Genomic DNA, 12,400 nt, shown 5'->3' on the forward strand with positions numbered 1-12,400 from the left:
TTCTGACCAAAGTTATATAAATAGTCTAAATATTTTCCATAATACACTTAACATTAATAACATATTTGGGTGTTGGCTGTTCTTGCATTCTTGGGAAATATTTTTATATCCTGTTGAGGATGTGGTGAAATACAAACGTGAGCATTCCCACTGAAGTTATGCTTGATTATTATGCACTATATTGTGAAGGTCAACAGATGGTTAACATCAGGAGGTTGTAGAACAGACAAACCCTGTGGAGTGTTTCCACAGGTTCTCAGAAATGTCATATTGCCTTTTTGGTGACACTGTATAAATCTGTGTAGAAAACAAACCAAACTGAGATTAATTTCCTTTTGACAAGTTAGACTTACGTCAGAAGGACCAAGATAAACAGAAATAAATTTTCATGAAACACTCTCTTTGTCTTCCTATTTCTCTTAGGATGCTCCAGGGCTGGCTAAAATGCACAGCGTGGTTGGTTATTGAAGGACCACTGAATGTGCCTGCATAGTGACACAGACCTCATACTGACCAACAGAATTTCTGTTTATGTCATTACTACGAGTACTGGAAATTAAATATGACTTAAATAATGAAATTACATGTATGCAAGTTCAGCTTTTGGTGGGAAGAGCTTATTTAGGTTTAGCTCAGTTTAGGTCATTACTTAAAACCAGGGCTTGAAAACGAAAAAAAAAAAAAAAAAAGAAAGTCAATCGGTTCACTCGGTTCACTCACTTTTCCTTTCCGAAAACTTTGGAACGTGTCACAATGAAGCGTAATTTAGCACATTTTTTCTTTCGTTTCGTTAATCTGTCAATATGATTTAAGTAAAATATATTTAGTGTATATGCCTATATTCCTTTTTATGTAAACCTATAGTTTTTCTGTTTTCTCCATTCACAGAAGCGCTGCAGGTGCATGTGATCTGTTGAATTCATCTTACACTATCCTCAGATAAACTCTAAGGGCGGTGCATTGCCATTGTGACTTACCTATGATGAGTTCACATCTGAGCGGACATTTCACTCGTTGGCTTCAGCGTCACATTTGCACAGACCTTACTACTGGAATTCGTGATTGGTTGACAGCAAATTTCAAATATTAAATGTAACAATAAAATAACGTTATTAACCGGTTAATGGCCATTTAAAGTTTTTGATTCTATTAGGAACTATAAAATTGGATTTCGTTTCTGTTTCTAGTTCTGTTCCTGTCAAAATTTCATTCGTTTTAAGGTTAAGTTACTAAGTAATTAAACTGCACAGTTTGCTGGTCCATGTGCACATTGTAAGACATAGATTCTTGAGAACTAAACTGAGCTGATGATGACATCCTTGCTTTCTCCAGAGCTGCTCATCAGTTCATTAATTATGGAATGTGTTTAATTAATCTATTCCACAAGGTCATTCCATAACTGATTAACTTTGCAACCCCCTCACGTCAAAGCAGAGTGACACAGAAGAGCAAAAGTAGGAAAGAAGGGGAACAAGATTAAGTCTTGGATTTTATAATGCTAATGTTGAAATGAGGGTTGCTGCGTCATGTTTTGTTGATTTAATTCGGCATTTCGTTAGCAATTTGAAGAACTTGTGCCAGTGTAACAACAGTGTCAGTGTTATGCACGGCGTTATCCTAGGCACTTCAAAATAAGTGAATAATTCTAGATACCTTATTTTCCGAATTGTTTGTATTTTTAGAACACATAGTTTTTTTATATATAGTTAAACTGGACAACACTGCGTGTTTCCTGCATGAAAATTCGGTCTGATTTTCACATTAATCAGAACTATATCAGCAGACAGGCTAAACAAAAATCTTGCATTTATTCTCTGACAGGAGGTGGTGCTTATGAAACAGCGGAAACTGTTGGTTACCCCTCCACACAAAGCAGCGCTTTCTGTCTACTTGCTTGTCACAGAGAAGAAAGGAAATCAAAACGCATATATATTTGGTTTGCGCATATATATTTTTCCATTTTAATCTGGCCTAAAACATGCCAGTCTTTTAGATTTTTTATTATTATTATTATTATTATTATTATTATTATTATTATTATTATTAATAGGATTATTATTAATAATAATGTATTCTCTATTGCAGTTTTCTTAACCCATTGGCAGATGTTTTTGCTTTATTAAAGCAATAATCGTAAATTTTGATATATTTCTCTGAAAGTAATGGTTAAACTAAAAAGTTAAGTAAATTAAAAGTAAATCTTCATAATTATATCTTGAAAGATAAATCTGAGTAGGACAATTTTATAAAACTTTACATTAAGGTGTCAGTGTATGCACAGTGGAGGATGGGAGGTGGTGGTTAGGTGAAATGGTAGGTAGTGGGGGACATTTTTGAATATCTGCTTAGGGCTTCCAAAATACTAGAGCCGGCACTGAGTGGGATATAACTGTATTCCTCAAAAGACGTCCCATGAGCCTGAAAGATGAATGTTTGCGATTAAAGACAAATATTTGTACCTGCAACCTTGTCTACACCGGACGCAAGCAGCAAAAGCAAATAGAACCACAGTGCATGTCCACTGGCACAGAGTGAGTGGAACAGAGAGAGAGTTTTGAATCCATTTTGGAGCTGAGCAGTGGTATGTACAAACCTCCGGAGGGGCAGGGGAGTAGTGGCATTACAAGGGCACAATCATGGTCATGGTCTCATACATTGAATACATGTATTCAATGTATTGAATACATTTCAATAACCCTTTAACTTCTAAAGCAAACTTGTTGTAATGTCTATTCCCGTATACATGTCATCTGATTATCTTCATTTGGGCTTTTCTCATCAAATATTGATACATTCTTCATGATTACTACAAGACAAATAGTTTAAAGTATGGATGAATGGTTTCATGATTAATTGTAGTTAATACAAATTATCTTTCAATTTTTGGTTGTTGTTTTTGACTCTATCATTCCCCCAGTTTTTTTCTTTTCTCTCTTATCATTCATCCAGTCTTTTTCAGCAACAACTAATTGGAGATACATTAGTTACAAGTTGAATCTCGCGGATGCAGCTTCCCGAGGCATGAGGGTTGATGTCTTTCTAAAGTTTAGAATCTTGATTAATGGTCCTAATTTTCTTTCCTAACCACAGTCGCAGTGGCCGAGTGCTGCAACAGTAAGAGCCATCCAGGATGATGATCCAGAAGTGAGAAATGAGATTACTGCTAATACGATCATGGTAAAAACAGACGAATGTCCAACCAGCAAACTTCTGAATTATTTCTCCAAATGGGTAACTCTCAAAAGGTCAGTAGCATGGATATAAGTTCATGAAAATTCTTCAACAACGGGTAAAAGAAAAAAAGATTCCTCCCGTTACTGACAAAAGATGTTGTGCCAAAGGATGAATTGCACTGCTTAAACCCTGCCATATCAGGACTTTCAGTTCAAAATTAGGACCATTCATCCAGATTCTAAACTTTAGAAATACATCAACCCTCATGCCTCTGGAAGCTGCATCCGTGGGATTCAACTTGTAACTAATGTATCTCCAATTAGTTGTTGCTGAAAAAGACTGGATGAATGACACTCTGTTTGCCACAAAGGTTTTGAATCTTGTTGTAGTGTTTGTGATGTAACTTAGAACTGTTGTGCTGTCTGACCAAAAGGTAGATTCATCTAATGGAAGTTGCAACTCTGTTTTCAGTAATTTATCAAGACGCACAGCCAAGACGGCAGCAGCAAGCTCCAGTCTCGGTATAGAGATAAAAGATCTCTCTTATGCATTGATACATACAGCCTTCGGTAAACAAACCCAAAGATTTAATTTACATTTACCTGTTGGCAGAAGCATTTATCCCAAGGGACAAATAAGGAACATAATGAGTAAGCAAGATACATAAAAAAAAAAAAAAACAACATTTTTTTTATTTTTTTTTATAGGAAATTACCTTATGATTCTCATGTGATTTGCAAACAGTGCATTAACAGCATTTAAGTGATTCTACATATAAAAATGAATAAAAACATGTAAAAATGCATAAAAATTTAGGGCAGGGCTTGTATTGCTCCTTAGTTCTCTTACGCTCTTTTCTCCATGTTCCCTCCTCTCTCCACCCAGTTATTCTTGATTATTTTGGCAATATTTCTGTCTGTACAACCAGTCTGTATTACCACTGCAGGAAAAGAATTGCATACCGCAAGGCAGACATCCCAAAATCTGAGCCTTCGTTTCAGAGATTTTAAGAAGACACCAGGTTTTATTCAAGTAAGTCTTGCAAAATGCATTTCTTGTTTGAATGTTACACTTTGCCTTTGAAGCCTTTGTGTGACAGATTAATTTTAGTTGTTTTCCAATTGGGTGGCACCTGTTCAAGTCAGATTAATGCGGCGTGAACAATGCATGTTTTTTCTGTAAGAGCTCTAAGATATCTCAAACCAAAAATAAGAAAAAAACATAAACCCCACATAAATAATGTCCCCCACAAGAAAAAAAAAAAACATACAAATATTCATGTCTACATTCCAGTTAAATAATGAGATAGTGAAGTAAGCTTGCGTTATACAAAACCCTTCCACTCCACCAACACATTCATTTCACAAAAAAGTATTTTCTCTGTCTCAGGCACAGTCCTTTGGATGCACTTTGATATACATCAACTCACTTGTTTTACAATCATTTCAACACTGCAGATGTCTGCACATCATATTTCCATGACTGACCAACCTAAAAGCATGCTGAATATTACAAGCCTGAAAGAGTCGTAAGAAAAACATTTATATCAGTATTTCTATTCCAGCTCTTGATTTCATATGATGATGTATGATTTATGACAAAAAAAATGTGTATATGTTGTCTTTCTGATTCTATCTTATAGATATGCCCAACTACCAAAAAAAGCACAAAAAGTAAAGTACCAAAGAAATAGTCAGTGAGAGGAATTTGTAGAAACTTGGAATTTTTTTTATGTCTTGTTGGGTGGAGACTCTTCCTGTTTTTCACATACTTTTGGAATTTTAAGAGTGTACAATAATTTTGCTTGGAATGTGTGCAAGTACTGGCCAACTCCACGAAACAGAAAGGGAAAAAATGGTCATCATACTTCTGAGTGGCTGCTGATGAGCTTCTCAGATATTTTTGTTTGTTTTCTCACACTTGCAACCAGCATGCCATTTATGTCTCATTAGTTCAGACTGTATCTAAGATGAGAAATATGTAGAATCACTGAATGCAGCAGTTCATGGATTGGGTGTGCCTTAGTGCCTCAGGATAATAGCTCAGATTTTCATTCCAAACAGCACAAAACTTATATAATAAGTATAAAAAAAGAAAATGAAATGTAAAGTGTTTATTGCAGCATTAAATTTAAAGTGTGTTCATTTTGCATCATAATTCTTTGTACGCGTTTTTACAGCGTTGCGCATTATAACCAATCACACATGACTCAGTTCAGTTTAGGAATGCAATGGCCAATCAGATGTGTTCAGATGAGGCATGATTTGGGACCCCAGACCAGAGCTGTGGAGCTTTCATGTCTGGGCTCTCGACGGGAACCTCTGCAGCTCCCCGCGAGCGTGACTAATACATTTTAGAGGCTAGAGCAAGACATCTCTACAAGACACCTTTTCACCTGGAAATGGTCAGTCTTTTCTTATTGATGTGCAACACCCATCCTCGTATGATGTGTCACACGTTTACCTTTCTGCAAGAGCTACTGGACAAAGGGAGAACCCCGTTGTTACATCATAGTACATCGTGTTCTTGTAAAGGTGTTGTGAATGCCTGTTGTGTCTTTCTATTGTTTCTCTTTTCCTAGGATGAGTAACGACACCAGTTGTTGATCAGCGCTCCTGAGTGTCACCCTTTGCTGATTCACTCTTGCGACCACGTACTCTGCCATAAACATCATTCAGTTTTCCAGTGCTACAGAGGTGTGGGAGTTTTTTCCCCACGTCTCTCTTGCAAAGAGTCCCTGGCGCCAGTTGCAGATGTGTTTTTCTTGTTGTTGACAGTGATTTTTTCCATTTACCCCCTGAGTGCAAGTTGTTTCAGGTTTTGTTTTAATTATTTTATTTTTATGATTTTATTTTAGGAAGCTGTAGGCAGGTGGGTGCCATTTGTTTTTTTATATATATTTTTCGCTGCTTTTCAGGTAGAGAGGGAGATAGGTGTAGAATTGTCTTTTGTTTGAATTGTTATGTTGTGTTTAGGTTATTTAGTTTACTAAAATAGTTAGACTTATTTTTGTTTATTATTTTGGCCATTGCCCCCTCCTGAATTTAATTGCTTCCATTTAAGATCTTTAATTTCTTTGTTACTGTTTTTCCTATGTTCCTTTATTAAATCTTTTTGCTTGATTGGTAAGATGGTTGAAGTGTTGAATCAGTGCTGGGACAGGAGACAGAGGCTCTGAAGGCGTTCAATTTGTTTAGTTTATTTAAATTCTTTAATTTATTAATTTTATCTGTTCCTTCTCCTCTACCCTAGACAGGCAAGTTTGTAACACCATCCATGCTCAAAGTTTATTTGGCAGCTATCGCAGCGAATCATTCCCTCGAAGCTGGCTACTCAGTCAGCAGGAACGACCTAGTCGTTAAGTTTAAGAGGGGAGCTTGGAGGTTGAATCCGTCTCACCCTTGCACTGTTGCGACCTGGGACATATCAATAGTTCTTTGAGCCGCTCCAGTTGGCTGATCTGCTGCCCATAAAGCTTAAGACCGCCCTCCTTTTGGCATTGGCATCAGTCAAGCAAGTGGGTGACTTGCAGGCGCTGTCAGTCAGCACTTCCTGTCTTGAGTTTGGGCCTAATGACTGTAAAGTTGTCCTCAAGCCAAGACATGGCTACATGCCAAAAATGCTCTCTACTTTTAATAAGTTAATAAGTTAAAATTGGGAAAGAACTGTTCAGAGCTGTTCATTACCCTCCCCGCTGTAGATGGTGAGCAGGGTCCCAATCTACTCTGCTCAGTGCGGGCTCTCAGAGACTATGTTGACCGCTCTGACCCTTGCAGGCACTCAGAGCAGCTCTTTATATGCTTCGGAGGCCACTCCAAGGGGGAAAATTGCTCCAGCTTTATTGGCATGACAAATTGTACATTGGATTGCCAAAGCATTTATATGAGCAAGAAAAACAAAGAATAGGGAAATAAAATGTACAAAAAAGAATGAACAACAGGTATAGAGAAACAATAGTACAGCAATATCTACAATGAACGTTGTGTGTATACATATGAGTGTACAAGAGTTCATGTGTCTTTGTGTGTGTGTGTGTGTGCGTGAGTACATGGACGCAGTACTGTTGACACTACACTGGTCGACTTTTTCCTATTTTTGTGGCAGGCATTATTGTACTTGCCGCTAGTGAAATGCAGTCTCTTTTTTCACCAAGCAAATATTGAACTTGTGCATCGTTCTCCAGCTTTTTGAAGTTGGAACAAATAAGTTAAAATTAGGAAAGAACTGTTTTCAAATGTCATTATAGTTAGAGCAGGTGGTTATTAAGTGTAGCTCTGTTTCTACTCCTTGGCTACTGTACAGGCATAACCTGCTCTCTCTGGGCAGCCAGCTTTGTATGTATCTGCCTCTCTCCCCTTATGAAACAAAATATATGGTAATATACTGTCAAATATAATATGATATATTACATAATACATTTCTATATATTGGAAACGAGTGCTTATATTTTCCCAATATACAGCAATATATGCATTGACAATTATAGCTATATATTGATAGAAATATATTTAGAAAATAAATATTAATTGTTTGATCCTTTATTGAGCATGTATTGCACATAGATGTTCCCCATATAAATGTATGTACACACATATGCACACATTCATGGAAGTTACAGCAGATTTCTAGTTCCCAGCATGCTTTGCTTCTGACTGTTAAAGGAGAGTCTACATTTTAAAATTTTTGTTTTTTCATGTGTTTTTGCTCAGTATTAACATAGGGGGATATCTGTTAGTGTTTAATGTATTATTTTGAATGTAAAAGTAGAGTAGAGCCTGTGGTTAAGAAGATAATTGGCCAAACACTGTTAAAGTTGTGGCCTAATGGTTAGAGGTGTTGGACTTGCAATCTAAGGCTTTTGAGTTTGAGCCTCGGGCTGGCAGGAATTGTAGGTGGGGGGAGTGAATGTACAGCGCTCTCTCCACCTTCAATACCACGACTGAGGTGCCCTTGAGCAAGGCACCGAACCCCCAACTGCTCCCCGGGCACCGCAGCATAAAATGACTGCCTACTGCTCCGGGTGTGTGTTCACTGCTGTGTGTGTGTTCACTTTGGATGGGTTAAAAGCAGAGCACGAATTCTGAGTATGGGTCACCATACATGGCTGTATGTCACGTTACTTTAAACTATGTGTTACTTTATTTAAAAAGTAATGGTAGTGCACTGTTCAGCACAGTAATAGTCTGTTCACTAAGTGCATTGTTATGAGCAGGTGTGCTTATGCTATTGTAGCTATAGTTTAAAATATGAAACATGTATATCATAAATGACTGTTAAATATAAGAAATATATTTCTATATGTGCGTGTGTAATGTGGGAGCTGATGAGACATGTGAGAGCTTTTATTAGACAGACGTGGTCATAAAAAGCATGGGTCAAACACTGGCAAACATGTATATAGAGGGCAAGACACAAGAATAATCCTAGGGCAAGCACGGGTCTTCGATGAGCGAACAATATCCAGAGGGCTAAGCAAGAGGGGTAATCCAGTATCCAGAGCAAAAGGGTCAAAACACGAGTAACAGGGCAAGGCAAGAAAAAGACTAAACTATGAAAACTAGAAACAGAGACAAGACTATGAAAACAAGAAACAGAAACAAGACCATGAAAACTAGAAACTAAGACAAGACTAAGAGAACTAACACAGAAAGGCTTTTGTATCGCAGCTATCACTGGAGCCCACCAGGATCAATGGCAGAGACTGGGGCCTAGAAAAAGCAGAGACAGACATTACAGGCAGTGCATTCATGGTCTCAGGGACTGAGGCAGGGAACACAGAGAGTTCATTAAACAGCCTCCATAGCCGTGACACGACAGAACGAGAGTTCACAGACGGCCTCCGTAGCAGTGACAGGACAGAACGAGGATTCGCAGATGGCCTTCATAGCCATGACAGGACGAGAGTTCATAGATGCCCTCCATAGGCAAGGCAAGGCAAGTTTATTTATATAGCACATTTCGTACACAATGGTAATTCAAAGTGATTTACATAAAAGAAAGTAAAATAATCATGAAGAAAAATAATTAAAAAATAAAAAACAAGCAATTTTAAAACTTTGAAAATGATTTAAAAATTGACTTATTTAAAATGAATTTAAAACAGTTAAAAGAGAAAATGATTTTATATAAAATACAGTGAATACGTAAGATACAGTGCAATCAGGTCGGACATCGCACAGTGCTCATTAAATTAATGCACAGCTAAACAGATGAGTTTTGAGTCTAGATTTTAATGTGACTAATGTTTTAGAACATATCTGATCTCTTTTGGAAGCTGATTCCAACTGCGGGCGGCATAGTACCTAAAAGCGGACTCCCCTTGTTTTGTGTGAACCCTTGGTATTTCTAATTGACTCGATCCTAATGATCTGAGTGGTCTGTTAGGTTTATAGTCAGTGAACATATCTGCAATATATTTTGGTCCTAGATCATTGAGTGATTTATAAACGAGTAAAAGTACTTTAAAATCAATCCTAAATGTAACTGGAAGCCAGTGTAAGAACCTGAGAACTGGTGTGATATGCTCAGATTTTCTGGTTCTAGTCAGAATCCTGGCAGCAGCGTTTCTGGATGAGCTGCAGCTGTCTAATGGTCTTCTTGGGAAGGCCTGTGAGGAGACCATTACAATAGTCCACCCTGCTGGTGATAAAAGCATGAACAAGTTTCTCCAAGTCTTGACTGGAAACAAAACATCTAATTCTTGTAATCCATAGCCTTGACAGGATGAGGATTTATGAGTGGATACTACTGACACCTCCGAAGGTTCTGCAGCAGTTGCCGTCACCTCTGGAGAGACCGCAGCGAGTGCCATCACTTCGGAGAACACAGCAGCAAGTGTCATTACCCCAAGAGGTTCTGCAGCATCAGCCACCACCTCTGGTAGTTCTGTGGTGATGAACGCAGTCCAAACGCAACCTAAAGCAATCCCCATTCTTAAAGATTTGGATGCAGAAGATAGGAGGTGACCAGAGTCTGGGTGAACAGGCAAGAATTGACGAGACCCTGGAAGTTCAGCGGAGATGCGACGGGACTCAGGAAGGTCAGCGATGACTTGACTCATGAGTGGCAGCAGTGACATGATGGAGCATTGAGTTGGATGCCATTTTGTGAACAGGATCTGTTGTTGCCACCATTTTGTGCATGAAAACTGGTGCGTCCGCCATTATAGGCAAAGACACGGTGTCATGTTCCTCTTCCGCGATACCCACAGTGAACAAAGAGCCAGCAGACAGCAAAGCATAGTCGATAAAGTCCCTTAGACTTCAATGAAATTTACCCTCTGGCAACCAGGATTTTATGGGTTCACTCAGTCCGAAACGAAAAATTTCCTTTAATACAACCTTGTCAAAAGGTACCTTAGCAGATAATTCACAAAAGTGAGTGACATTCCTCTACGGACAAACTCCCCTGTCGCAGGTCAAGCAGCTGCTCGAATGGGTCCATACCTGGCCAGGGTCCCTTAGAAAAGCTGCTGGATCCTTGTGTGGCCGAGTATTCTGTAACCTGGGAGCCGATGAGACGTGCAGATCCATGTGCGAGCTTTTATTTGAGCAGAGACGTGGTCATAACAGGCATGGGTCAAAGACTGGCAAACAGGTATATAGAGGTCAAGACACAAGAATAATCCTAGGGCAAGCGTGGGTCTTTGATGAGCGAACAATATCCAGAGAGCTAAGCAAGAGGGGTAATCCAGAGCAAAAGGGTCAAAACATGACTAACAGGGCAAGGCAAGAAAAAGACTAAACTATGAAAATTAGAAACTAAGATAAGACTATGAAAACTGGAAACAGAGACAAGACTAAGAAAACCATAAACTGAAATAAGACTATGAAAACAAGAAACTGAAACAAGACTATGAAAACTAGAAACTAAGACAAGACTAAGAGAACTAACACGGAAAGACTTTTGTATCACTGCTATCACTAGGAAAGTGATATACACAGAACAATACTCAGCCACGTATGAGAGGAAGTCCAATGCTTATAAAGCATGTCTGATGATTGTGCGGTGTGTGTGTGTGATTGGTCTCAGGTGCATGGTGTGATTGTTATCAGGTGAACTAGTGATTGGTTTGTGAGCGAGAGGGAGTGACGTCACCAGTTGTTACCCAACTGTGCTGTCTAAGCTCCGCCTTGCCCGCATTCTCCACCACTGTGGCAGAAGGAGCAAACAACAGACACAGTGGGGGGTGGCGTCAGGCTTTTATTAACAGAAAATGAACCAAAAGAGGGAATAAAAGTGTCCAAAAGAGGAGGTGTGTCCAAAATAAACAGGGAATCTGGTGTCCTCGTCGTGCTGCGGGGTTCTTGTAGGTGGGGCAGTGTTTAGGAGTGAAGGGTCCAGGTAAGGGGTGGAGTCCGGCGGCCGCACACGCTCCCCTCTTCGGTCCGGGGAGTGAGGGGCGGCGGCTTCTTCCAGCGGCTGCATCCTTCTCACTGGCTCATTCAGCACCCCTTCGCTCACACACCCACTCCTGTCGGGGGCCTGGTGAAGGGCGGCGATTTGGAATGGGGTGCCAATGATAATTTGGGGGGAGGCAGCTGACTCGTCACAGTAACAAAATACTTTTTGATGTATTTGTGCCCATCTGTGCTGTTTTCCCGAATATCTGCACAATTGCAGATGTGATATTGATTTTATTCAATGGTTTAGTAAACAAAAAGTTAATATTATTTGAAATTTTAGACACAATATTGTATTGTCTGCTTTGCTCAATTTTGCAAATTAAAATAGTTCAAACAAAGTCACAGCAGAACTTTTGTGCATCAGAAACACAGCTGTGTTTTGTTCCCAAATGAATCAAACTTATGTTTTTTTTTTTTTTGTTTTTTTTTTTATTCAAGTCAATGATTTAATGAGCAATTTATAAAGACAGTCACTTGCTTTGTTTTCAAATTTATCATCTGTTTGAAGGAGTCAGTTGAATGAATCACTCACTCAATCACGGTGAATTGCCTCCACCTACTGGAGGTTTTAGCTTCATATTTAAAATATCATTGCATTAAAAAAAAAATCATTTCATATTTCAATTCTTATGTTTTTTTAATCCATTAATGTCCATCTATTATCATTATGTATGATATGTTGAATCAAAATATTTCTAATGCTACTTTTTAATGTCTATCCAATGCTTTACTCATCTAACAATGTGTAACAAAGTTTGTAGATCGGGAAGAAGGAGGCAGGAACCGGCAAATATTTAAACATAAATAAATATGTATATATA

General features: G+C 38.6%; 1 protein-coding gene across 2 annotated transcripts in view; it reads left to right on the forward strand.

Moving 5' to 3' along the window:
* Positions 1–4,106: 4,106 nt before the first annotated feature.
* Positions 4,107–12,400, forward strand: part of LOC109078033 (galaxin-like) — a 53,189-nt gene continuing 44,895 nt past the window's right edge. For both annotated transcript variants that reach the window (XM_042775080.1, XM_042775079.1), the window contains exon 1: positions 4,107–4,206. The gene's annotated coding sequence lies outside the window, so the exon portion shown is untranslated. The remainder of the gene's footprint in view (positions 4,207–12,400) is intronic.

Source organism: Cyprinus carpio, chromosome A18, assembly GCF_018340385.1.
Source record: "Cyprinus carpio isolate SPL01 chromosome A18, ASM1834038v1, whole genome shotgun sequence".
In the NCBI taxonomy this organism is placed as follows: domain Eukaryota; kingdom Metazoa; phylum Chordata; class Actinopteri; order Cypriniformes; family Cyprinidae; genus Cyprinus; species Cyprinus carpio.